The sequence below is a fragment of the Hypanus sabinus genome, chromosome 7 (assembly GCF_030144855.1).
Source record: "Hypanus sabinus isolate sHypSab1 chromosome 7, sHypSab1.hap1, whole genome shotgun sequence".
Classification (NCBI taxonomy): Eukaryota; Metazoa; Chordata; class Chondrichthyes; order Myliobatiformes; family Dasyatidae; genus Hypanus; species Hypanus sabinus.
This window is the reverse complement of record NC_082712.1, coordinates 82,590,479-82,616,717: the sequence shown is the minus strand read 5'-3', so window position 1 is coordinate 82,616,717 and position 26,239 is coordinate 82,590,479. Positions and strand designations below refer to the sequence as shown.

At 43.8% G+C, this 26,239-nt stretch overlaps 1 protein-coding gene across 2 annotated transcripts in view; it reads left to right on the top strand.

The window, feature by feature from the left end:
- LOC132396905 (protein phosphatase inhibitor 2-like) overlaps positions 1 to 26,239 on the top strand; it is a 364,660-nt gene that overhangs the window by 101,950 nt on the left and 236,471 nt on the right. The gene's annotated exons all lie outside the window — the stretch shown is intronic.

The window sequence follows — 26,239 nt, the reverse complement described above, 5'->3', positions numbered from 1 at the left end:
CTGTACAGAACACATTGTGGTACAGCTTCACCCGATGCGTACAGAACAAATTGAGGTACAGCTTCATCAAAGTGTGTACAGAACACATTGTGATACAGCTTCATCTCAGTGTGTACTGAACACATTATGATACAGCTTCATCTCAGTGTACAGAACACATTGTGGTACAGCTTCATCTCAGTGTGTACAGAACACATTGTGGTACAGCTACATCTCAGTGTGTACAGAACACATTATGCTACAGCTTCACCCGGTATGTACAGAACACATTGTGGTACAGCCTCACCCGGTGTGTACAGAACACATTGTGGTACAGCTTTTCCCGGTATGTACAGAACACATTGTGGTACAGCTTCACCCGGTGTGTACAGAAAACATTGTGGTACAGCTTCATCTCAGTGTGTACAGAACACATTGTGGTACAGCTTCAACTGGTGTGTACAGAACACATTGTGGTACAGCTTCATCTCAGTGTGTACAGAACACATTGTGGTACAACTTCATCTCAGTGTGTACAGAACACATTATGGTACAGCTTCATCTCAGTGTACAGAACATATTATGATACAGCTTCATCTCAGTGTACAGAGCACATTATGCTACAGCTACACGCGGTGTGTACAGATCACATTGTGGTATAGCTTCATCTCGGTGTGTACAGAAACACATTGGGTTACAGCTTCATCTCAGTGTACAGAAAACACTGTGGTACAGCTTCAGCTCAGTCTGTACAGAACACATTGTGGTACAGCTTCACCCGGTGCGTACAGAACAAATTGAGGTACAGGTTCATCTCAGTGTGTACAGAACACATTATGGTACAGCTTCACCCGATGCATACAGAACAAATTGTGGTACAGCTTCATCAAAGTGTGTACAGAACACATTGTGGTACAGCTTCATCTCAGTGTTTACAGAACACATTGTGGTACAGCTTCATCTCAGTGTATAGAACACATTGTGGTACAGATTCATCTCAGTGTGTACAGAGCACATTATGGTCCAGCTTGATCTCAGTGTACAGAACACATTGTGGTACAGCTTCATCTCAGTGTACAGAGCACATTATGCTACAGCTACACCCGGTGTGTACAGAACACATTGTGGTATAGCTTCATCTCGGTGTGTACAGAACACATTGTGGTACAGCTTCATTTCAGTGTGTACAGAACACATTGTGGTAAAGCTTCACCTCGGTGTGTACAGAACACATTGTGGTACAGCTTCATATCAGTGTGTACAGAACACATTGTGGTACAGCTTCACCTCGGTGTGTACAGAATACATTGTGGTGCAGCTTCATGTCAGTGAGTACGGAACACATTGTGATACAGATTTATCACAGTGTTCAGGACAGATTGAGGTACAGCTTCATCTCAGTGTGCAGAAAACATTGTGGTACAGCTTCATCTCAGTGTGTACAGAACACATTGTGGTACAGCTTTATCTCAGAGTACAGAACAAATTGTGGTACAGCTTCATCTCAGTGTGTACAGAACACATTGAGGTACAGCTTCACCCGGTGAGTACAGAACACATTGTGGTACAGCTTCATCTCAGTGTACAGAACAAATTGTGGTACAGCTTCATCTCAGTGTGTACAGAACACATTGTGGTACAGATTCTCCCGGAATGTACAGAACACATTGTGGTACAGCCTCACCCGGTGTGTACAGAACACATTGTGGTACAGCTTCACCCGGTGTGTACAGAACACATTGTGGTACAGCTTCATCTCTGTGTGTACAGAACACATTGTGGTACAGCTTCACCTGGTGTGTACAGAATACATTGTGGTACAGCTTCATCTCAGTGTACAGAGCACATTATGCTACAGCTTCACCTGGTGTGTACAGAACACATTGTGGTACAGCTTCATCTCAGTGTGTACAGAACACATTGTGGTACAACTTCATCTCAGTGTGTACAGAACACATTATGGTACAGCTTCATCTCAGTGTACAGAACACATTATGATACAGCTTCATCTCAGTGTACAGAGCACATTGTGGTACAGCTTCATCTCAGTGTGTACAGAACTCATTATGGTACAGCTTCACCCGATGCATACAGAACAAATTGTGGTACAGCTTCATCAAAGTGTGTACAGAACACATTGTGCTACAGCTTCATCTCAGTGTTTACAGAACACATTGTGTTATAGCTTCATCTCAGCGTTTACAGAACACATTGTGTTACAGCTTCATCTCAGTGTATAGAACACTTTGTGGTACAGATTCATCTCAGTGTGTACAGAGCACATTATGGTACAGCTTGATCTCAGTGTACAGAACACATTGTGGTACAGCTTCATCTCAGTGTACAGAGCACATTATGCTACAGCTACACCCGGTGTGTACAGAACACATTGTGGTATAGCTTCATCTCGGTGTGTACAGAACACATTGTCGTACAGCTTCATTTCAGTGTGTACAGAACACATTGTCGTACAGCTTCACCTCGGTGTGTACAGAACACATTGTGGTACAGCTTCATATCAGTGTGTACAGAACACATTGTGGTACAGCTTCACCTCGGTGTGTACAGAACACATTGTGGTACAGCTTCATATCAGTGAGTACAGAACACATTGTGATACAGATTTATCACAGTGTACAGGACAGATTGAGGTACAGCTTCATCTCAGTGTACAGGACAGATTGAGGTACAGCTTCATCTCAGTGTGTACAGAACACATTGTGGTACAGCTTGAACTCAGTGTATAGAACACATTGTGGTGCAGCTTCATCTCAGTGTGAAGAACACATTGTGGTACAGCTTCATCTCAGTGGGTACTGAACAGATTGTGCGACAGCTTCACCTGGTGAGTGCAGAACAAATTGTGGTACAGCTTCATATCAGTGTGTACAGAACACATTGTGATACAGATTCATCACAGTGTACAGAACAGATTGAGGTACAGCTTCATCTCAGTGTACAGAGCACATTATGCTACAGCTACACCCGGTGTGTACAGATCACATTGTGGTATAGCTTCATCTCGGTGTGTACAGAAACACATTGGGTTACAGCTTCATCTCAGTGTACAGAAAACACTGTGGTACAGCTTCAGCTCAGTCTGTACAGAACACATTGTGGTACAGCTTCACCCGGTGCGTACAGAACAAATTGAGGTACAGGTTCATCTCAGTGTGTACAGAACACATTATGGTACAGCTTCACCCGATGCATACAGAACAAATTGTGGTACAGCTTCATCAAAGTGTGTACAGAACACATTGTGCTACAGCTTCATCTCAGTGTTTACAGAACACATTGTGTTATAGCTTCATCTCAGCGTTTACAGTACACATTGTGTTACAGCTTCATCTCAGTGTATAGAACACTTTGTGGTACAGATTCATCTCAGTGTGTACAGAGCACATTATGGTACAGCTTGATCTCAGTGTAGAGAACACATTGTGGTACAGCTTCATCTCAGTGTACAGAGCACATTATGCTACAGCTACACCCGGTGTGTACAGAACGCATTGTGGTATAGCTTCATCTCGGTGTGTACAGAACACATTGTGGTACAGCTTCATTTCAGTGTGTACAGAACACATTGTGGTAAAGCTTCACCTCGGTGTGTACAGAACACATTGTGGTACAGCTTCATATCAGTGTGTACAGAACACATTGTGGTACAGCTTCACCTCGGTGTGTACAGAACACATTGTGGTACAGCTTCATATCAGTGAGTACAGAACACATTGTGATACAGATTTATCACAGTGTACAGGACAGATTGAGGTACAGCTTCATCTCAGTGTGCAGAACACATTGTGGTACAGCTTCATCTCAGTGTGTACAGAACACATTGTGGTACAGCTTGAACTCAGTGTACAGAACACATTGTGGTGCAGCTTCATCTCAGTGTGAAGAACACATTGTGGTACAGCTTCATCTCAGTGGGTACTGAACAGATTGTGCGACAGCTTCACCTGGTGAGTGCAGAACAAATTGTGGTACAGCTTCATATCAGTGTGTACAGAACACATTGTGATACAGATTCATCACAGTGTACAGAACAGATTGAGGTACAGCTTCATCTCAGTGTACAGAATACATTCTGGTACAGCTGCATCTCCGTGTGTACAGAACACATTGTTGTACAGCTTCACCCGGTGTGTACAGAAGACATTATGGTACAGCTTCCTCTCAGTGTGTACAGAACACATTGTGTTACAGCTTTATGTCAGTGTGTACAGAACACATTGGGTTACAGCTTCATCTCAGTGTACAGAAAACACTGTGGTACATCTTCAGCTCAGTCTGTAGAGAACACATTGTGGTACTGCTTCATATCAGTGTGTACAGAACACATTGTGGTACAGCTTCACCTCGGTGTGTACAGAACACATTGTGGTACAGCTTCATATCAGTGAGTACAGAACACATTGTGATACAGATTTATCACAGTGTACAGGACAGATTGAGGTACAGCTTCATCTCAGTGTGCAGAAAACATTGTGGTACAGCTTCATCTCAGTGTGTACAGAACACATTGTGGTACAGCTTGAACTCAGTGTACAGAACACATTGTGGTGCAGCTTCATCTCAGTGGGTACTGATCAGATTTTGCGACAGCTTCACCTGGTGAGTGCAGAACAAATTGTGGTACAGCTTCATATCAGTGTGTACAGAACACATTGTGATACAGATTCATCACAGTGTACAGAACAGATTGAGGTACAGCTTCATCTCAGTGTACAGAATACATTCTGGTACAGCTGCATCTCCGTGTGTACAGAACACATTGTTGTACAGCTTCACCCGGTGTGTACAGAAGACATTATGGTGCAGCTTCCTCTCAGTGTGTACAGAACACATTGTGTTACAGCTTTATGTCAGTGTGTACAGAACACATTGGGTTACAGCTTCATCTCAGTGTACAGAAAACACTGTGGTACAGCTTCAGCTCAGTCTGTACAGAACACATTGTGGTACAGCTTCACCCGGTGCGTACAGAAAAAATTGAGGTACAGGTTCATCTCAGTGTGTAGAGAACACATTGTGGTACAGCTTCACCCGATGCATACAGGACAAATTGTGGTACAGCTTCATCAAAGTGTGTACAGAACACATTGTGTTACAGCTTCATCTCAGTGTATAGAACACATTGTGGTACAGATTCATCTCAGTGTGTACAGAACACATTGTGGTACAGCTTCATCTCAGTGTACAGAATACATTGTGGTACAGCTTCATCTCAGTGTGTACAGAACAGATTGTGATATAGATTCATCACAGTGTACAGAACAGATTGAGGTACAGCTTCATCTCAGTGTACAGAATACATTCTGGTACGGCTGCATCTCCGTGTGTACAGAATGGATTGTGGTACAGCTTCACCCGGTGTGTACAGAACACATTGTGGTACAGATTAATCTCAGTGTGTACAGAGCACATTGTTGTACAGCTTCACCCGGTGTGTACAGAAGACATGATCTTACAGCTTCGTCTCAGTGTGTACAGAACACATTGTGTTACAGCTTCATCTCAGTGTGTACAGAACACATTGGGTTACAGCTTCATCTCAGTGTACAGAAAAAACTGTGGTACAGCTTCAGCTCAGTCTGTACAGAACACATTGTGGTACAGCTTCACCCGATGCGTACAGAACAAATTGAGGTACAGCTTCATCAAAGTGTGTACAGAACACATTGTGATACAGCTTCATCTCAGTGTGTACTGAACACATTATGATACAGCTTCATCTCAGTGTACAGAACACATTGTGGTACAGCTTCATCTCCGTGTGTACAGAACACATTGTGGTACAGCTACATCTCAGTGTGTACAGAACACATTGTGGTACAGCTTCACCTGGTGTGTACAGAACACATTGTGGTACAGCTTCATCTCAGTGTGTACAGAACACATTGTGGTACAACTTCATCTCAGTGTGTACAGAACACATTATGGTACAGCTTCATCTCAGTGTACAGAACACATTCTGATACAGCTTCATCTCATTGTACAGAACACATTGTGGTACAGCTTCATCTCAGTGTGTACAGAACTCATTGTGGTACAGCTACATCTCAGTGTACAGAACACATTATGCTACAGCTTCATCTCAGTGTACAGAACACATTGTGGTACAGCTTCATCTCCGTGTGTACAGAACACATTGTGGTACAGCTACATCTCAGTGTGTACAGAACACATTGTGGTACAGCTTGAACTCAGTGTACAGAACACTTTGTGGTGCAGCTTCATCTCAGTGGGTACTGAACACATTGTGCGACAGCTTCACCTGGTGAGTGCAGAACAAATTGTGGTACAGCTTCATATCAGTGTGTACAGAACACATTGTGGTACAGCTTCACTCGGTGTGTACAGAACACATTGTGGTACAGCTTCATCTCAGTGTACAGAATACATTCTGGTACAGCTGCATCTCCGTGTGTACAGAACACATTGTTGTACAGCTTCACCCGGTGTGTACAGAAGACATTATGGTGCAGCTTCCTCTCAGTGTGTACAGAACACATTGTGTTACAGCTTTATGTCAGTGTGTACAGAACACATTGGGTTACAGCTTCATCTCAGTGTACAGAAAACACTGTGGTACAGCTTCAGCTCAGTCTGTACAGAACACATTGTGGTACAGCTTCACCCGGTGCGTACAGAAAAAATTGAGGTACAGGTTCATCTCAGTGTGTAGAGAACACATTGTGGTACAGCTTCACCCGATGCATACAGGACAAATTGTGGTACAGCTTCATCAAAGTGTGTACAGAACACATTGTGTTACAGCTTCATCTCAGTGTATAGAACACATTGTGGTACAGATTCATCTCAGTGTGTACAGAACACATTGTGGTACAGCTTCATCTCAGTGTACAGAATACATTGTGGTACAGCTTCATCTCAGTGTGTACAGAACAGATTGTGATATAGATTCATCACAGTGTACAGAACAGATTGAGGTACAGCTTCATCTCAGTGTACAGAATACATTCTGGTACGGCTGCATCTCCGTGTGTACAGAATGGATTGTGGTACAGCTTCACCCGGTGTGTACAGAACACATTGTGGTACAGATTAATCTCAGTGTGTACAGAGCACATTGTTGTACAGCTTCACCCGGTGTGTACAGAAGACATGATCTTACAGCTTCGTCTCAGTGTGTACAGAACACATTGTGTTACAGCTTCATCTCAGTGTGTACAGAACACATTGGGTTACAGCTTCATCTCAGTGTACAGAAAAAACTGTGGTACAGCTTCAGCTCAGTCTGTACAGAACACATTGTGGTACAGCTTCACCCGATGCGTACAGAACAAATTGAGGTACAGCTTCATCAAAGTGTGTACAGAACACATTGTGATACAGCTTCATCTCAGTGTGTACTGAACACATTATGATACAGCTTCATCTCAGTGTACAGAACACATTGTGGTACAGCTTCATCTCCGTGTGTACAGAACACATTGTGGTACAGCTACATCTCAGTGTGTACAGAACACATTGTGGTACAGCTTCACCTGGTGTGTACAGAACACATTGTGGTACAGCTTCATCTCAGTGTGTACAGAACACATTGTGGTACAACTTCATCTCAGTGTGTACAGAACACATTATGGTACAGCTTCATCTCAGTGTACAGAACACATTCTGATACAGCTTCATCTCAGTGTACAGAACACATTGTGGTACAGCTTCATCTCAGTGTGTACAGAACTCATTGTGGTACAGCTACATCTCAGTGTACAGAACACATTATGCTACAGCTTCATCTCAGTGTACAGAACACATTGTGGTACAGCTTCATCTCCGTGTGTACAGAACACATTGTGGTACAGCTACATCTCAGTGTGTACAGAACACATTGTGGTACAGCTTGAACTCAGTGTACAGAACACATTGTGGTGCAGCTTCATCTCAGTGGGTACTGAACACATTGTGCGACAGCTTCACCTGGTGAGTGCAGAACAAATTGTGGTACAGCTTCATATCAGTGTGTACAGAACACATTGTGGTACAGCTTCACTCGGTGTGTACAGAACACATTGTGGTGCAGCTTCATCTCAGTGTGTACAGAATAGATTGTGGTACAGCTTCAGCCGGTGTGTACAGAACACATTGTGGTACAGCTACATCTCAGTGTGTACAGAACACATTATGGTACAGCATCATCTCCGTGTGTACAGAAAACAATGTGGTACACCTTCATCTCAGTGTGTACAGAACACGTTGTGGTACAGCTTCATCTCAGTGTGCACAGAACAGATTCTCGTCCAGCTTCACCTCGGTGTGTACAGAACACATTGTGGTACAGCTTCATATCAGTGAGTACAGAACACATTGTGATACAGATTTATCACAGTGTACAGGACAGATTGAGGTACAGCTTCATCTCAGTGTGCAGAACACATTGTGGTACAGCTTCATCTCAGTGTGTACAGAACACATTGTGGTACAGCTTGAAATCAGTGTACAGAACACATTGTGGTGCAGCTTCATCTCAGTGTGAAGAACACATTGTGGTACAGCTTCTTCTCAGTGGGTACTGAACACATTGTGGTACAGCTTCACCTGGTGTGTACAGAACACATTGTGGTACAGCTTCATCTCAGTGTGTACAGAACACATTGTGGTACAACTTCATCTCAGTGTGTACAGAACACATTATGGTACAGCTTCATCTCAGTGTACAGAACACATTATGATACAGCTTCATCTCAGTGTACAGAACACATTGTGGTACAGCTTCATCTCAGTGTGTACAGAACTCATTGTGGTACAGCTACATCTCAGTGTGTACAGAACACATTGTGGTACAGCTTCTCCCGGTATGTACAGAACACATTGTGGTACAGCCTCACCCGGTGTGTACAGAACACATTGTGGTACAGCTTCACCCGGTGTGTACAGAACACATTGTGGTAGAGCTTCATCTCAGTGTGTACAGAACACATTGTGGTACAGCTTCACCTGGTGTGTACAGAATACATTGTGGTACAGCTTCATCTCAGTGTACAGAGCACATTATGCTACAGCTACACCCGGTGTGTACAGATCACATTGTGGTATAGCTTCATCTCGGTGTGTACAGAACACATTGGGTTACAGCTTCATCTCGGTGTGTACAGAACACATTGGGTTACAGCTTCATCTCAGTGTACAGAAAACACTGTGGTACAGCTTCAGCTCAGTCTGTACAGAACACCTTGTGGTACAGCTTCACCCGGTGCGTACAGAACAAATTGAGGTACAGGTACATCTCAGTGTGTACAGAACACATTGTGGTACAGCTTCATCTCAGTGTGTACAGAACTCATTATGGTACAGCTTCACCTGATGCATACAGAACAAATTGTGGTACAGCTTCATCAAAGTGTGTACAGAACACATTGTGCTACAGCTTCATCTCAGTGTTTACAGAACACATTGTGTTATAGCTTCATCTCAGCGTTTACAGAACACATTGTGTTACAGCTTCATCTCAGTGTATAGAACACTTTGTGGTACAGATTCATCTCAGTGTGTACAGAGCACATTATGGTACAGCTTGATCTCAGTGTAGAGAACACATTGTGGTACAGCTTCATCTCAGTGTACAGAGCACATTATGCTACAGCTACACCCGGTGTGTACAGAACGCATTGTGGTATAGCTTCATCTCGGTGTGTACAGAACACATTGTGGTACAGCTTCATTTCAGTGTGTACAGAACACATTGTGGTAAAGCTTCACCTCGGTGTGTACAGAACACATTGTGGTACAGCTTCATATCAGTGTGTACAGAACACATTGTGGTACAGCTTCACCTCGGTGTGTACAGAACACATTGTGGTACAGCTTCATATCAGTGAGTACAGAACACATTGTGATACAGATTTATCACAGTGTACAGGACAGATTGAGGTACAGCTTCATCTCAGTGTGCAGAACACATTGTGGTACAGCTTCATCTCAGTGTGTACAGAACACATTGTGGTACAGCTTGAACTCAGTGTACAGAACACATTGTGGTACAGCTTCATCTCAGTGGGTACTGAACAGATTGTGCGACAGCTTCACCTGGTGAGTGCAGAACAAATTGTGGTACAGCTTCATATCAGTGTGTACAGAACACATTGTGATACAGATTCATCACAGTGTACAGAACAGATTGAGGTACAGCTTCATCTCAGTGTACAGAATACATTCTGGTACAGCTGCATCTCCGTGTGTACAGAACACATTGTTGTATAGCTTCACCCGGTGTGTACAGAAGACATTATGGTACAGCTTCCTCTCAGTGTGTACAGAACACATTGTGTTACAGCTTTATGTCAGTGTGTACAGAACACATTGGGTTACAGCTTCATCTCAGTGTACAGAAAACACTGTGGTACAGCGTCAGCTCAGTCTGTACAGAACACATTGTGGTACAGCTTCATATCAGTGTGTACAGAACACATTGTGGTACAGCTTCACCTCGGTGTGTACAGAACACATTGTGGTACAGCTTCATATCAGTGAGTACAGAACACATTGTGATACAGATTTATCACAGTGTACAGGACAGATTGAGGTACAGCTTCATCTCAGTGTGCAGAACACATTGTGCTACAGCTTCATCTCAGTGTGTACAGAACACATTGGGTTACAGCTTCATCTCAGTGTACAGAAAACACTGTGGTACAGCTTCAGCTCAGTCTGTACAGAACACATTGTGGTACAGCTTCACCCGGTGCGTACAGAAAAAATTGAGGTACAGGTTCATCTCAGTGTGTAGAGAACACATTGTGGTACAGCTTCACCCGATGCATACAGGACAAATTGTGGTACAGCTTCATCAAAGTGTGTACAGAACACATTGTGTTACAGCTTCATCTCAGCGTTTACAGAACACATTGTGTTACAGCTTCATCTCAGTGTATAGAACACATTGTGGTACAGATTCATCTCAGTCTGTACAGAACACATTGTGGTACAGCTTCATCTCAGTGTACAGAATACATTGTGGTACAGCTTCATCTCAGTGTGTACAGAACAGATTGTGATATAGATTCATCACAGTGTACAGAACAGATTGAGGTACAGCTTCATCTCAGTGTACAGAATACATTCTGGTACGGCTGCATCTCCGTGTGTACAGAATGGATTGTGGTACAGCTTCACCCGGTGTGTACAGAACACATTGTGGTACAGATTAATCTCAGTGTGTACAGAGCACATTGTTGTACAGCTTCACCCGGTGTGTACAGAAGACATGATCTTACAGCTTCGTCTCAGTGTGTACAGAACACATTGTGTTACAGCTTCATCTCAGTGTGTACAGAACACATTGGGTTACAGCTTCATCTCAGTGTACAGAAAAAACTGTGGTACAGCTTCAGCTCAGTCTGTACAGAACACATTGTGGTACAGCTTCACCCGATGCGTACAGAACAAATTGAGGTACAGCTTCATCAAAGTGTGTACAGAACACATTGTGATACAGCTTCATCTCAGTGTGTACTGAACACATTATGATACAGCTTCATCTCAGTGTACAGAACACATTGTGGTACAGCTTCATCTCCGTGTGTACAGAACACATTGTGGTACAGCTACATCTCAGTGTGTACAGAACACATTGTGGTACAGCTTCACCTGGTGTGTACAGAACACATTGTGGTACAGCTTCATCTCAGTGTGTACAGAACACATTGTGGTACAACTTCATCTCAGTGTGTACAGAACACATTATGGTACAGCTTCATCTCAGTGTACAGAACACATTCTGATACAGCTTCATCTCAGTGTACAGAACACATTGTGGTACAGCTTCATCTCAGTGTGTACAGAACTCATTGTGGTACAGCTGCATCTCAGTGTACAGAACACATTATGCTACAGCTTCATCTCAGTGTACAGAACACATTGTGGTACAGCTTCATCTCCGTGTGTACAGAACACATTGTGGTACAGCTACATCTCAGTGTGTACAGAACACATTGTGGTACAGCTTGAACTCAGTGTACAGAACACATTGTGGTGCAGCTTCATCTCAGTGGGTACTGAACACATTGTGCGACAGCTTCACCTGGTGAGTGCAGAACAAATTGTGGTACAGCTTCATATCAGTGTGTACAGAACACATTGTGGTACAGCTTCACTCGGTGTGTACAGAACACATTGTGGTGCAGCTTCATCTCAGTGTGTACAGAACACATTGTGGTACAGCTACATCTCAGTGTGTACAGAACACATTATGGTACAGCATCATCTCCGTGTGTACAGAAAACAATGTGGTACACCTTCATCTCAGTGTGTACAGAACACGTTGTGGTACAGCTTCATCTCAGTGTGCACAGAACAGATTCTCGTCCAGCTTCACCTCGGTGTGTACAGAACACATTGTGGTACAGCTTCATATCAGTGAGTACAGAACACATTGTGATACAGATTTATCACAGTGTACAGGACAGATTGAGGTACAGCTTCATCTCAGTGTGCAGAACACATTGTGGTACAGCTTCATCTCAGTGTGTACAGAACACATTGTGGTACAGCTTGAAATCAGTGTACAGAACACATTGTGGTGCAGCTTCATCTCAGTGTGAAGAACACATTGTGGTACAGCTTCTTCTCAGTGGGTACTGAACACATTGTGGTACAGCTTCACCTGGTGTGTACAGAACACATTGTGGTACAGCTTCATCTCAGTGTGTACAGAACACATTGTGGTACAACTTCATCTCAGTGTGTACAGAACACATTATGGTACAGCTTCATCTCAGTGTACAGAACACATTATGATACAGCTTCATCTCAGTGTACAGAACACATTGTGGTACAGCTTCATCTCAGTGTGTACAGAACTCATTGTGGTACAGCTACATCTCAGTGTGTACAGAACACATTGTGGTACAGCTTCTCCCGGTATGTACAGAACACATTGTGGTACAGCCTCACCCGGTGTGTACAGAACACATTGTGGTACAGCTTCACCCGGTGTGTACAGAACACATTGTGGTAGAGCTTCATCTCAGTGTGTACGGAACACATTGTGGTACAGCTTCACCTGGTGTGTACAGAATACATTGTGGTACAGCTTCATCTCAGTGTACAGAGCACATTATGCTACAGCTACACCCGGTGTGTACAGATCACATTGTGGTATAGCTTCATCTCGGTGTGTACAGAACACATTGGGTTACAGCTTCATCTCAGTGTACAGAAAACACTGTGGTACAGCTTCAGCTCAGTCTGTACAGAACACCTTGTGGTACAGCTTCACCCGGTGCGTACAGAACAAATTGAGGTACAGGTACATCTCAGTGTGTACAGAACACATTGTGGTACAGCTTCATCTCAGTGTGTACAGAACTCATTATGGTACAGCTTCACCTGATGCATACAGAACAAATTGTGGTACAGCTTCATCAAAGTGTGTACAGAACACATTGTGCTACAGCTTCATCTCAGTGTTTACAGAACACATTGTGTTATAGCTTCATCTCAGCGTTTACAGAACACATTGTGTTACAGCTTCATCTCAGTGTATAGAACACTTTGTGGTACAGATTCATCTCAGTGTGTACAGAGCACATTATGGTACAGCTTGATCTCAGTGTACAGAACACATTGTGGTACAGCTTCATCTCAGTGTACAGAGCACATTATGCTACAGCTACACCCGGTGTGTACAGAACGCATTGTGGTATAGCTTCATCTCGGTGTGTACAGAACACATTGTGGTACAGCTTCATTTCAGTGTGTACAGAACACATTGTGGTAAAGCTTCACCTCGGTGTGTACAGAACACATTGTGGTACAGCTTCATATCAGTGTGTACAGAACACATTGTGGTACAGCTTCACCTCGGTGTGTACAGAACACATTGTGGTACAGCTTCATATCAGTGAGTACAGAACACATTGTGATACAGATTTATCACAGTGTACAGGACAGATTGAGGTACAGCTTCATCTCAGTGTGTACAGAACACATTGTGGTACAGCTTGAACTCAGTGTACAGAACACATTGTGGTACAGCTTCATCTCAGTGTGTACAGAACACATTGTGGTACAGCTTGAACTCAGTGTACAGAACACATTGTGGTACAGCTTCATCTCAGTGGGTACTGAACAGATTGTGCGACAGCTTCACCTGGTGAGTGCAGAACAAATTGTGGTACAGCTTCATATCAGTGTGTACAGAACACATTGTGATACAGATTCATCACAGTGTACAGAACAGATTGAGGTACAGCTTCATCTCAGTGTACAGAATACATTCTGGTACAGCTGCATCTCCGTGTGTACAGAACACATTGTTGTACAGCTTCACCCGGTGTGTACAGAAGACATTATGGTACAGCTTCCTCTCAGTGTGTACAGAACACATTGTGTTACAGCTTTATGTCAGTGTGTACAGAACACATTGGGTTACAGCTTCATCTCAGTGTACAGAAAACACTGTGGTACAGCGTCAGCTCAGTCTGTACAGAACACATTGTGGTACAGCTTCATATCAGTGTGTACAGAACACATTGTGGTACAGCTTCACCTCGGTGTGTACAGAACACATTGTGGTACAGCTTCATATCAGTGAGTACAGAACACATTGTGATACAGATTTATCACAGTGTACAGGACAGATTGAGGTACAGCTTCATCTCAGTGTGCAGAACACATTGTGCTACAGCTTCATCTCAGTGTGTACAGAACACATTGTGGTACAGCTTCATCTCAGTGTACAGAAAACACTGTGGTACAGCTTCAGCTCAGTCTGTACAGAACACATTGTGGTACAGCTTCACCCGGTGCGTACAGAAAAAATTGAGGTACAGGTTCATCTCAGTGTGTAGAGAACACATTGTGGTACAGCTTCACCCGATGCATACAGGACAAATTGTGGTACAGCTTCATCTCAGTGTACAGAACACATTGTGGTACAGATTCATCTCAGTCTGTACAGAACACATTGTGGTACAGCTTCATCTCAGTGTACAGAATACATTGTGGTACAGCTTCATCTCAGTGTGTACAGAACAGATTGTGATATAGATTCATCACAGTGTACAGAACAGATTGAGGTACAGCTTCATCTCAGTGTACAGAATACATTCTGGTACGGCTGCATCTCCGTGTGTACAGAATGGATTGTGGTACAGCTTCACCCGGTGTGTACAGAACACATTGTGGTACAGATTAATCTCAGTGTGTACAGAGCACATTGTTGTACAGCTTCACCCGGTGTGTACAGAAGACATGATCTTACAGCTTCGTCTCAGTGTGTACAGAACACATTGTGTTACAGCTTCATCTCAGTGTGTACAGAACACATTGGGTTACAGCTTCATCTCAGTGTACAGAAAAAACTGTGGTACAGCTTCAGCTCAGTCTGTACAGAACACATTGTGGTACAGCTTCACCCGATGCGTACAGAACAAATTGAGGTACAGCTTCATCAAAGTGTGTACAGAACACATTGTGATACAGCTTCATCTCAGTGTGTACTGAACACATTATGATACAGCTTCATCTCAGTGTACAGAACACATTGTGGTACAGCTTCATCTCCGTGTGTACAGAACACATTGTGGTACAGCTACATCTCAGTGTGTACAGAACACATTGTGGTACAGCTTCACCTGGTGTGTACAGAACACATTGTGGTACAGCTTCATCTCAGTGTGTACAGAACACATTGTGGTACAACTTCATCTCAGTGTGTACAGAACACATTATGGTACAGCTTCATCTCAGTGTACAGAACACATTCTGATACAGCTTCATCTCAGTGTACAGAACACATTGTGGTACAGCTTCATCTCAGTGTGTACAGAACTCATTGTGGTACAGCTACATCTCAGTGTACAGAACACATTATGCTACAGCTTCACCCGGTATGTACAGAACACATTGTGGTACAGCTTCACCCGGTGTGTACAGAACACATTGTGGTACAGCTTCATCTCCGTGTGTACAGAACACATTGTGGTACAGCTACATCTCAGTGTGTACAGAACACATAATGGTACAGCTTCATCTCAGTGTACAGAACACATTATGCTACAGCTTCACCCGGTATGTACAGAACACATTGTGGTACAGCCTCACCCGGTGTGTACAGAACACATTGTGGTACAGCTTCTCCCGGTATGTACAGAACACATTGTGGTACAGCTTCACCCGGTGTGTACAGAACACATTGTGGTACAGCTTCATCTCAGTGTGTACAGAACACATTGTGGTACAGCTTCACCTGGTGTGTACAGAACACATTGTGGTACAGCTTCATCTCAGTGTGTACAGAACACATTGTGGTACAACTTCATCTCAGTGTGTACAGAACACATTATGGTACAGCTTCATCTCAGTGTACAGAACACATTATGATACAGCTTCATCTCAGTGTACAGAGCACATTGTGGTACAGCTTCATCTCAGTGTGTACAGAACTGATTGTGGTACAGCTACATCTCAGTGTGTACAGAAAACATTGTGGTACAGATTCTCCCGGAATGTACAGAACACATTGTGGTACAGCCTCACCCGGTGTGTACAGAACACATTGTGGTACAGCTTCATCTCAGTGTGTACAGAACACATTGTGGTACAGCTTCACCTGGTGTGTACAGAATACATTGTGGTACAGCTTCATCTGATTGTACAGAGCACATTATGCTACAGCTGCACCCGGTGTGTACAGAACACATTGTGGTATAGCCTCATCTCGGTGTGTACAGAACACATTGGGTTACAGCTTCATCTCAGTGTACAGAAAACACTGTGGTATAGCTTCAGCTCAGTCTGTACAGAACACATTGTGGTACTGCTTCACCCGGTGCGTATAGAACAAATTGAGGTACAGGTTCATCTCAGTGTGTACAGAACACATTATGGTACAGCTTCATCTCAGTGTACAGAACACATTGAGGTACAGATTCATCTCAGTGTGTACAGAACAGATTATGGTACAGCTTCATCTCAGTGTACAGAACACATTGTGGTACAGCTTCATCTCAGTGTGTACAGAACAGATTGAGGTACAGCTTCATCTCAGTGTACAGAACACATTGTGGTACAGCTTCACCTCGGTGTGTACAGAACACATTGTGGTATAGCTTCATCTCGGTGTGTACAGAACACATTGTGGTACAGCTTCATTTCAGTGTGTACAGAACACATTGTGGTACAGCTTCACCTCGGTGTGTACAGAACACATTGTGGTACAGCTTCATATCAGTGTGTACAGAACACATTGTGGTACAGCTTCACCTCGGTGTGTACAGAACACATTGTGGTACAGCTTCATATCAGTGAGTACAGAACACATTGTGATACAGATTTATCACAGTGTACAGGACAGATTGAGGTACAGCTTCATCTCAGTGTGCAGAACACATTGTGGTACAGCTTCATCTCAGTGTGTACAGAACACATTGTGGTACAGCTTGAAATCAGTGTACAGAACACATTGTGGTGCAGCTTCATCTCAGTGTGAAGAACACATTGTGGTACAGCTTCATCTCAGTGGTTACTGAACACATTGTGGTACAGCTTCACCTGGTGTGTACAGAACACATTGTGGTACAGCTTCATCTCAGTGTGTACAGAACACATTGTGGTAGAACTTCATCTCAGTGTGTACAGAACACATTATGGTACAGCTTCATCTCAGTGTACAGAACACATTATGATACAGCTTCATCTCAGTGTACAGAACACATTGTGGTACAGCTTCATCTCCGTGTGTACAGAACACATTGTGGTACAGCTACATCTCAGTGTGTACAGAACACATTGTGGTACAGCTACATCTCAGTGTGTACAGAACACATTGTGGTACAGCTTCTCCCGGTATGTACAGAACACATTGTGGTACAGCCTCACCCGGTGTGTACAGAACACATTGTGGTACAGCTTCACCCTGTGTGTACAGAACACATTGTGGTAGAGCTTCATCTCAGTGTGTACAGAACACATTGTGGTACAGCTTCACCTGGTGTGTACAGAATACATTGTGGTACAGCTTCATCTCAGTGTACAGAGCACATTATGCTACAGCTACACCCGGTGTTCCGATCACATTGTGGTATAGCTTCATCTCGGTGTGTACAGAACACATTGGGTTACAGCTTCATCTCAGTGTACAGAAAACACTGTGGTACAGCTTCAGCTCAGTCTGTACAGAACACATTGTGGTACAGCTTCACCCGGTGCGTACAGAACAAATTGAGGTACAGGTACATCTCAGTGTGTACAGAACACATTGTGGTACAGCTTCATCTCAGTGTGTACAGAACTCATTATGGTACAGCTTCACCCGATGCATACAGAACAAATTGTGGTACAGCTTCATCAAAGTGTGTACAGAACACATTGTGGTACAGCTTCATCTCAGTGTACAGAACACATTGTGGTTACAGCTTCACCCGGTGAGTACAGAACACATTGTGGTACAGCTTCATCTCAGCGTTTACGGAACACTTTGTGGTACAGATTCATCTCAGTGTGTACAGAGCACATTATGCTACAGCTACACCCGGTGTGTACAGAACACATTGTGGTATAGCTTCATCTCGGTGTGTACAGAACACATTGTGGTACAGCTTCATATCAGTGTGTACAGAACACATTGTGGTTCAGCTTCACCTCGGTGTGTACAGAACACATTGTGGTACAGCTTCATATCAGTGAGTACAGAACACATTGTGATACAGATTTATCACAGTGTACAGGACAGATTGAGGTACAGCTTCATCTCAGTGTGCAGAACACATTGTGGTACAGCTTCATCTCAGTGTGTACAGAACACATTGTGGTACAGCTTGAAATCAGTGTACAGAACACATTGTGGTGCAGCTTCATCTCAGTGTGAAGAACAGATGGTGGTACAGCTTCATCTCAGTGGGTACTGAACACATTGTGGTACAGCTTCACCTGGTGTGTACAGAACACATTGTGGTACAGCTTCATCTCAGTGTGTAGAGAACACATTGTGGTACAACTTCATCTCAGTGTGTACAGAACACATTATGGTACAGCTTCATCTCAGTGTACAGAGCACATTGTGGTACAGCTTCATCTCAGTGTGTACAGAACTCATTGTGGTACAGCTACATCTCAGTGTGTACAGAACACATTGTGGTACAGCTTCTCCCGGTATGTACAGAACACATTGTGGTACAGCCTCACCCGGTGTGTACAGAACACATTGTGGTACAGCTTCACCCGGTGTGTACAGAACACATTGTGGTAGAGCTTCATCTCAGTGTGTACAGAACACATTGTGGTACAGCTTCACCTGGTGTGTACAGAATACATTGTGGTACAGCTTCATCTCAGTGTACAGAGCACATTATGCTACAGCTACACCCGGTGTGTACAGATCACATTGTGGTATAGCTTCATCTCGGTGTGTACAGAACACATTGGGTTACAGCTTCATCTCAGTGTACAGAAAACACTGTGGTACAGCTTCAGCTCAGTCTGTACAGAACACATTGTGGTACAGCTTCACCCGGTGCTTACAGAACAAATTGAGGTACAGGTACATCTCAGTGTGTACAGAACACATTGTGGTACAGCTTCATCTCAGTGTGTACAGAACTCATTATGGTACAGCTTCAACTGATGCATACAGAACAAATTGTGGTACAGCTTCATCAAAGTGTGTACAGAACACATTGTGCTACAGCTTCATCTCAGTGTTTACAGAACACATTGTGTTATAGCTTCATCTCAGCGTATACAGAACACATTGTGTTACAGCTTCATCTCAGTGTATAGAACACTTTGTGGTACAGATTCATCTCAGTGTGTACAGAGCACATTATGGTACAGCTTGATCTCAGTGTACAGAACACATTGTGGTACAGCTTCATCTCAGTGTACAGAGCACATTATGCTACAGCTACACCCGGTGTGTACAGAACGCATTGTGGTATAGCTTCATCTCGGTGTGTACAGAACACATTGTGGTACAGCTTCATTTCACTGTGTACAGAACACATTGTGGTAAAGCTTCACCTCGGTGTGTACAGAACACATTGTGGTACAGCTTCATCTCAGTGTGTAGAGAACTCGTAGTTGTACAGCTTCATCTCGGTGTGTACAGAACACATTGTGGTGTAACTTCATCTCAGTGTGTACAGAACACATTGTGGTACAGCTTCACCTGGTGTGTACAGAACACATTGTGGTACAGCTTCACCCTGTGTGTAGAGAACACATTGTGGTTCAGCTTCATCTCAGTGTTTGCAGAACACATTGTCTGCAGCCTCATCTCAGTGTATACAGAACACATTGTGCTACAGCTTCACCCGGTGAGTACAGAACACATTGTGGTGCAGCTTCATCTCACTGTGTACAGAATAGATTGTGGTACAGCTTCACCCGGTGTGTACAGAACACATTGTGTTAGAGCTTCATCTCGGTGTGTACAGAACACATTGTGGTACAGCTTCATCTCAGTATGTACAGAACATATTGTGGTACAGCTTCACCCGGTGTGTAGAGAACCCATTGTTTTACAGCTTCATCTCAGTGTTTACAGAACATGTTGTGGTACAGCTTCACCCGGTGTGTAGAGAACTCATTGTGTTACAGCTACATCTCAGTGTGTACAGATCACTTGGTGGTACAGCTTCACCCAGTGTGTAGAGAACTCATAGTGGTACAGCTTCACCCGGTGTGTAGAGAACTCATAGTGGTACAGCATCACCCGGTGTGTACAGAACTCATAGTGGTACAGCTTCATCTCAGTGTGTACAGAACACATTGTGGTAGAGCTTCATCTCAGTGTGTACAGAACACATTGTGGTACAGCTTCATCTCAGTGTGTACAGAACACATTCTGGTACAGCTTCATCTCAGTGCGTACAGAAAACATTGTGGTACAGCTTCACCCGGTGAGTACAGAACACATTGTTGTACAGCTTCATGTCGGTGTGTACAGAACACATCGTGGTACAGCTTCATCAGGTGTGTACAAAACACATTGTGTTACAGCTTCATCTCGGTGTGTACAGTACACATTGTGGTACAGCTTCATCTCAGTGTGGACAGAACACATTGTGGTACAGCTTCATCTCAGTGTGGACAGAACACATTATGGTACAGCTTCAACTGATGTGTAGAGAACACATTGAGGTACAGCTTCATCTCAGTGTGTACAGAACACATTCTGGTACTGCTTGACCTGCTGTGTACTGAACACATTGTGGTACAGCTAAATCTCAGCATGTACAGATCACATTGTGGTACAGCTTCACCCGGTGTGTAGAGAACTCATAGTGGTACAGCTTCATCTCGGTGTGTACAGAACACATTTTGGTATATCTTCATTTCAGTGAGTACAGAACACATTGTGGTAAAGCCTTCACACGGTGTGTAGAGAACAGATTGAGGTACAGCTTCATCTCAGTGTGTACAGAACACATTGTGGTACAGCTTCACCTGGTGTGAACAGAACACATTGTGGTACAACTACATCCCAGCGTGTACAGAACACATTGTGGTACAGGTTCACATGGTGTGTAGAGAACTCATAGTGGTACAGCTTCATCCGGTGTGTAGAGAACTCATTGTGGCACAGCGTCATCTCAGTGTGTACAGAACATGTTGTGGTACAGCTTCACCCGGTGTGTAGAGAACTCATTGTGTTACAGCTTCATCTCAGTGTGTACAGAACATGTTGTGGTACAGCTTCACCCGGTGTGTAGAAAACTCATTGTGTTACAGCTTCATTTCAGTGAGTACAGAACACATTGTGGTAAAGCCTTCACACGGTGTGTAGAGAACAGATTGAGGTACAGCTTCATCTCAGTGTGTACAGAACACATTGTGGTACAGCTTCACCTGGTGTGAACAGAACACATTGTGGTACAACTACATCCCAGCGTGTACAGAACACATTGTGGTACAGGTTCACATGGTGTGTAGAGAACTCATAGTGGTACTGCTTCATCCGGTGTGTAGAGAACTCATTGTGGCACAGCGTCATCTCAGTGTGTACAGAACATGTTGTGGTACAGCTTCACCCGGTGTGTAGAGAACTCATTGTGTTACAGCTTCATCTCAGTGTGTACAGAACATGTTGTGGTACAGCTTCACCCGGTGTGTAGAAAACTCATTGTGTTACAGCTTCATCTCAGTGTGTACAGAACACATTGTGGTACAGCTACATCTCAGCGTGTACAGATCACATTGTGGTACAGCTTCATCTCAGTGTGTACAGAACACATTCTGTTACAGCTTCATCTCAGTGCGTACAGAAAACATTGTGGTACAGCTTCACCCGGTGAGTACAGAACACTTTGTGGTACAGATTCATGTCGGTGTGTACAGAACTCATCGTGGTACAGCTTCATCAGGTGTGTACAAACCACATTGTGTTACAGCTTCATCTCGGTGTGTACAGAACACATTGTGGTACTGCTTCATCTCAGTGTGGACAGAACACATTGTGGTACAGCTTCATCTCGGTGTGTACAGTACACATTGTGGTACAGCTTCATCTCAGTGTGGACAGAACACATTGTGGTACAGCTTCATCTCAGTGTGGACAGAACACATTATGGTACAGCTTCAACTGATGTGTAGAGAACACATTGAGGTACAGCTTCATCTCAGTGTGTACAGAACACATTCTGGTACAGCTTGACCTGCTGTGTACTGAACACATTGTGGTACAGCTAAATCTCAGCATGTACAGATCACATTGTGGTACAGCTTCACCCGGTGTGTCGAGAACTCATAGTGGTACAGCTTCATCTCGGTGTGTACAGAACACATTGTGGTATATCTTCATTTCAGTGAGTACAGAACACATTGTGGTAAAGCCTTCACACGGTGTGTAGAGAACAGATTGAGGTACAGCTTCATCTCAGTGTGTACAGAACACATTGTGGTACAGCTTCACCTGGTGTGAACAGAACACATTGTGGTACAACTACATCCCAGCGTGTACAGAACACATTGTGGTACAGGTTCACATGGTGTGTAGAGAACTCATAGTGGTACAGCTTCATCCGGTGTGTAGAGAACTCATTGTGGCACAGCGTCATCTCAGTGTGTACAGAACATGTTGTGGTACAGCTTCACCCGGTGTGTAGAGAACTCATTGTGTTACAGCTTCATCTCAGTGTGTACAGAACATGTTGTGGTACAGCTTCACCCGGTGTGTAGGAAACTCATTGTGTTACAGCTTCATTTCAGTGAGTACAGAACACATTGTGGTAAAGCCTTCACACGGTGTGTAGAGAACAGATTGAGGTACAGCTTCATCTCAGTGTGTACAGAACACATTGTGGTACAGCTTCACCTGGTGTGAACAGAACACATTGTGGTACAACTACATCCCAGCGTGTACAGAACACATTGTGGTACAGGTTCACATGGTGTGTAGAGAACTCATAGTGGTACAGCTTCATCCGGTGTGTAGAGAACTCATTGTGGCACAGCGTCATCTCAGTGTGTACAGAACATGTTGTGGTACAGCTTCACCCGGTGTGTAGAGAACTCATTGTGTTACAGCTTCATCTCAGTGTGTACAGAACATGTTGTGGTACAGCTTCACCCGGTGTGTAGAAAACTCATTGTGTTACAGCTTCATCTCAGTGTGTACAGAACACATTGTGGTACAGCTACATCTCAGCGTGTACAGATCACATTGTGGTACAGCTTCATCTCAGTGTGTACAGAACACATTCTGTTACAGCTTCATCTCAGTGCGTACAGAAAACATTGTGGTACAGCTTCACCCGGTGAGTACAGAACACTTTGTGGTACAGATTCATGTCGGTGTGTACAGAACTCATCGTGGTACAGCTTCATCAGGTGTGTACAAACCACATTGTGTTACAGCTTCATCTCGGTGTGTACAGAACACATTGTGGTACTGCTTCATCTCAGTGTGGACAGAACACATTGTGGTACAGCTTCATCTCAGTGTGGACAGAACACATTATGGTACAGCTTCAACCGATGTGTAGAGAACACATTGAGGTACAGCTTCATCTCAGTGTGTACAGATCACATTGTGGTACAGCTTCACCCAGTGTGTAGAGAACTCATAGTGGTACAGCTTCATCTCGGTGTGTACAGAACACATTGTGGTACATCTACATCTCAGTGTGTACAGAACACATTGTGGTAAAGCCTTCTCACGGTGTGTAGAGAACACATTGTGGTCCAGCTTCACTTGGTGTGTACAGAACACATTGTGGTAAAGCTTCATCCGGTGAGTACAGAGCACATTGTGGTACAGCTTCATTTCAGTGTACAGAACACTTTGTGGTACAGCTTCTTCTCAGTGTGTACAGAACACATTGTGGTACAGCTTCATCTCAGTGTGTAGAGAACACATTGTGGTACAGCTTCACCTGGTGTGAACAGATCGCATTGTTCTACAGCTACATCTCAGCGTATACAGAGTACATTCTGGTACAGCTTCACATGGTGTGTAGAGAACAGATCGTGGTACAGCTTCATCAGGTGTGTGCAGAACACATTATGGTACAGCTTCAAACGATGTGTAGAGAACACAATGAGGTACAGCTTCATCTCAGTGTTTACAGAACACATTGTGGTACAGCTTCACCTGCTGTGTACAGAACACATTGTGGTACAGCTACATCTCAGCGTGTACAGATCACTTGGTGGTACAGCTTCACCCAGTGTGTAGAGAACTCATAGTGGTACAGCTTCACCCGGTGTGTAGAGAACTCATAGTGCTACAGCATCACCCGGTGTGTACAGAACTCATAGTGGTACAGCTTCATCTCAGTGTGTACAGAACACATTGTGGTAGAGCTTCATCTCAGTGTGTACAGAACACATTGTGGTACAGCTTCATCTCAGTGCGTACAGAAAACATTGTGGTACAGCTTCACCCGGTGAGTACAGAACACATTGTGTTACAGCTTCATCTCGGTGTGTACAGTACACATTGTGGTACAGCTTCATCTCAGTGTGGACAGAACACATTGTGGTACAGCTTCATCTCAGTGTGGACAGAACACATTATGGTACAGCTTCAACTGATGTGTAGAGAACACATTGAGGTACAGCTTCATCTCAGTGTGTACAGAACACATTCTGGTACAGCTTGACCTGCTGTGTACTGAACACATTGTGGTACAGCTAAATCTCAGCATGTACAGATCACATTGTGGTACAGCTTCACCCGGTTTGTAGAGAACTCATAGTGGTACAGCTTCATCTCGGTGTGTACAGAACACATTGTGGTATATCTTCATCTCAGTGAGTACAGAACACATTGTGGTAAAGCCTTCACACGGTGTGTAGAGAACAGATTGAGGTACAGCTTCATCTCAGTGTGTACAGAACACATTGTGGTACAGCTTCACCTGGTGTGAACAGAACACATTGTGGTACAACTACATCCCAGCGTGTACAGAACACATTGTGGTACATGTTCACATGGTGTGTAGAGAACTCATAGTGGTACAGCTTCATCCGGTGTGTAGAGAACTCATTGTGGCACAGCGTCATCTCAGTGTGTACAGAAAATGTTGTGGTACAGCTTCACCCGGTGTGTAGAGAACTCATTGTGTTACAGCTTCATCTCAGTGTGTACAGAACATGTTGTGGTACAGCTTCACCCGGTGTGTAGAAAACTCATTGTGTTACAGCTTCATCTCAGTGTGTACAGAACACATTGTGGTACAGCTACATCTCAGCGTGTACAGATCACATTGTGGTACAGCTTCATCTCAGTGTGTACAGAACACATTCTGTTACAGCTTCATCTCAGTGCGTACAGAAAACATTGTGGTACAGCTTCACCCGGTGAGTACAGAACACTTTGTGGTACAGATTCATGTCGGTGTGTACAGAACACATCGTGGTACAGCTTCATCAGGTGTGTACAAAACACATTGTGTTACAGCTTCATCTCGGTGTATACAGAACACATTGTGGTACTGCTTCATCTCAGTGTGGACAGAACACATTGTGGTACAGCTTCATCTCAGTGTGGACAGAACACATTATGGTACAGCTTCAACCGATGTGTAGAGAACACATTGAGGTACAGCTTCATCTCAGTGTGTACAGATCACATTGTGGTACAGCTTCACCCAGTGTGTAGAGAACTCATAGTGGTACAGCTTCATCTCGGTGTGTACAGAACACATTGTGGTACATCTACATCTCAGTGTATACAGAACACATTGTGGTAAAGCCTTCTCACGGTGTGTAGAGAACACATTGTGGTCCAGCTTCACTTGGTGTGTACAGAACACATTGTGGTAAAGCTTCATCCGGTGAGTACAGA